This window comes from Nestor notabilis, unplaced genomic scaffold, assembly GCF_000696875.1.
Source record: "Nestor notabilis isolate BGI_N333 unplaced genomic scaffold, ASM69687v1 scaffold4074, whole genome shotgun sequence".
Classification (NCBI taxonomy): Eukaryota; Metazoa; Chordata; class Aves; order Psittaciformes; family Psittacidae; genus Nestor; species Nestor notabilis.
In genome coordinates this window covers 7048-10608 of record NW_009926701.1, presented here as the reverse complement: position 1 = coordinate 10608, position 3561 = coordinate 7048, and positions in this window count along the sequence as shown.

Sequence of the window (3561 nt, the reverse complement as noted above, 5' to 3'; positions counted from 1 at the left end):
TCTTCCATGACTAGGCTCCTCCGAGGCTTGTCCACAGGCTGCTGTTGGGCTGGGGGATGGCAGATCCCAGGGATGCTTGGGCAAAGAGTGTGCAGAATCAAGGGATAGAGCAAGGAGAGCAGCGTGATGCCAAGTGCAGAACAAGAACAGCGTTGGGAGAAGGCCTGTGGCTGCCTCAGGGTGCTGCGTCTGGTGTGTCCCCAGGCAGGGACAGCCCCAGGTTCATCATCCCCGCAGCGATGGCTTTTCAATCTGTTCCTAACTCCCTTTCCATATTAGGTGTAATTTACCAGCTCCTCTCTCCTCCTCTCTGTGCTGTAATTAGCACTTTGGGGCTTGAGTCATGTCCTTTAATCATATCTAGACTGCAGTCAGTCCTGCCAAGGTGAGTAATTCCCCAGGCAGAGATAAAGCCAGGCTGTGTTCAGAGACACAGTGCTCAGGGCATGGACCTGATACAGCATCGGGTCCTGGGTAAGTGGCAGCACCAGAAGGTGATTTATTCTCTGTGCCCTCCCATCCCTCCCAAGGGGGAACTGCAAAGCAAACTTGGCTGTTATTAACACATTGCTTTGAGACCCGTGGCTGAGCTGTGAGAGGAGACCCTGGAGACACGTTGTCTGTAAAGATGCTGTCACCACGGATACGTGCCCATCGCGGGCATGCCAATGGGGCAACATCTGGGATGTGGCATCCCAGGAATGCAGCAGGTCCCAAACGTGCCTCCAGCTCTAAGAGCAAGGAGCTGGGGGTTGCTCTGAGATAAACTTGCCAGCAGATAGAGAAAGATGGGAATAAGAATGAGCAATCCTTGCACGGAACGGGAAGGTGAGGGATGCAATGGCAGGCGGCAGCTTTGATGGGACCTTCAGGGATGTAACAGCAGCCATGGGATCCTGAGATGGAGCTCCAGACCTCCCGGGCACTTAAGAAAGGTTGATGATCAAATGTTTTATAGGTTATGAGGAGCTCATAAGGCAGCCAGGACCCAGATAATGGGGGATTTTAATTACTTAGATATTGATGGACATAATAAGTGTGCAGCAAACCACAAAGGGAAACCCGTGGCTAGAGGGGAGAGCAAGATTGATCTATGCACAGACTGTTAAATAACATAAATTGTTCAGAGCCTCTTCTGGCCCCAATTCCAGGAGCGGAGCCAAGTATGATAAATAAGGTCGGGGTTGGGAAGTGTCTAGAATCCAAATGTTTGTGTTCTTGTTCGACTGCAAATAGTCACAGGGACAAAAGTGGAAGCAGGAGGCTCGGCTGTGCGATGTCCTGGGGAGCAGAGCCATGGCTGGGATGGGCTGTGAGAGCCTGGAGGCATCTCAGGAACTTCAGCACAGATTTGTCCCACTGTCAGACATCACAGGGGAAATCTCTGCTTATTAAAACGGGGTAACAAGGAGTCAAGACCTCGGAGCGTGTTGCAAGGGCGGCTCCCGAGCTGCAGATTCACAATGGAAATGTGTACATCAGCACTGCAGGGCCCAGCCTCTGTTTGCAGTGATAAGAGTTTCCTTGTGGGTGGCTCTAATTCAGGTCTGTGGCTGCTGTTGGGGCCGAGGGCTGTGACATCCCGCTTGGTCTTGCATCAGCTCCCTGGCAGATGCTGCTGTGCTCGGGGAGGAGGGGGTGTTCTGTCCTTTTGCTGTTTTCTCCTTGCTGAAAAACCATCCACTTAAATAAAGAGCTGCAGAAATGGGCTTATCCCATTGCAGGGGTCTTGCTGTTGTGGCATTTTTAGGCACAGGCTTAAATGATTTAAATGCAATGCGCTGCCAGTCATGAGGCACCCGAGACCTTAGCTCTGTGTGTCCTGTGATCAGTATGAGACAGCAGCGGTTTGGGAACAGAGAGAAAGCAAAGCTCTTGTGCTGTCCCATCTTCCACGAAGGGTCTGTGCATCCCGGTGCATCCCTGTCTGGTGCGGGAGTGCCGCAGGATTCTCCTGGAATCTGATTTTAAAGGAGCTGAATGTGATTAACTCCTGTGCTGTTGCTGGGTGCGTCTCTGACAAAGCATTTGGAAAAGGGAACTCGGATGCAGCCGAGCCCTTCTTGTGTAGTTTGCCAACCTGGGAACACCATGGGCTGTGCAGCTTTTTAGGCACCTTTCTTTCTCCAGAGCTGGAGCATTGCTGTGATTGTGCTGGTCTGGGCAGGGGAAGGGCCCTGCGAGCCCTAACAGTGGTTTTCATTTAGCTGGAGCAGTTTATTTTCTTTTCCCTTCCAAGTTGAAATGGGCTGAAATGTAATAGACCAAGACAGTCAGAATGAAATATTTCCCACATAAAACATGCAGCAGCTAGTCAGAAATGAAGATCCAAGTGGAATGAGGGCTGCCAGGCAGAGATTTAAAGGTGCTGACACCTTCCCATAGGTTGTTTACTGAAGATATCATCTCCTAAACCCCAGCTTTAAGACTCTGCCTCTAAAGAGGGCACAGAATAAAATTCAGCAAGGAGCTTTAACGCTTCAAGCTGAGCTTTTTGTTGTCCTTATGGGGAACAAAGTCTCATTTCAAGGGACCTTGACTCTCTTCTGGCACTGCCAGAGCTATTTTTGCACCACGGCACTGATTGGGTGTGAAACCCGTCTCTGGCGGCTGTGCCAGCAAAACCTGGGCAGGCAAAACACGGTGGCATATGGTCCTGTTTCCCTCAAGATGCTGATTCGGAGGCATTTGGGGGCGTGCTCTCACTATAAAGGGCATCTTGGGCACATGGCATTATGGAAGAGGATTTGTCCCTGTTCTTGGAGCAGACCTGCCCACCCATCCCGGCGCAGTGAGGGTTTGCTGGTGCTTCATGATGTCTCTGTCATAGGAGCCTCTCTATTAGGCAGCAGGCTGGGTGTTGGTCTGCTGCAGATACCTGGTGAGGACCACGGGTGGTTTTTTACCCTTGCCAGCCCCTTGAGGAAGCCATGTGTCCCCATGTCCCCTGCCACAACATGTTATTGCTTATTGAGACGAAAGCAAGCAAAGCCTGTGTGTGCCCAAATAGCGCAGCTTTGGCCCCATGACATCCAGAGCCTTTAAGAACTCGGGAGCTGCACTGAAGTTGGCAATGGAGAGTAAACCCTTACGCCTCAATGCAGCACATCACCAGCCTCCTTGACGCCCGCAGAGCTTTCCCCACATGCTCTGCTCACTTCTCTCATCCCCTTTTCCCCTCTCGGCTGGCTTTGAGCGACTCCAGCATCACCCCCACGGCCGGGGAGCTGTGTTCGGCAGCAGGTTTTCCCTTTGCTCCCGCAGCAGACGCACCAGCTACGCAAGATCTCTCTCTGCCTGTTGTTGAAACAGGGAACAGACAGAACTGCCTTGACCAGAGACAAGTGATGGTGAAACGCCGGCAATCAGGGACGGGGCCGCGCGTCGTTACCAGCCCAGCTACCGGGATCAGGCTGAACGGCTCCATGAGGATTGAATGACTTGAGGATGCCTCCGTTGCTTGGGACCCCCAGGCGCCCGATCGAAGTGTTGCAATGGCACGGGCGGTTGGTGGGGGGAGAGGAGCCGTGCCTGGGTGCCCAAGGGAGCCGGCAGCCCCGT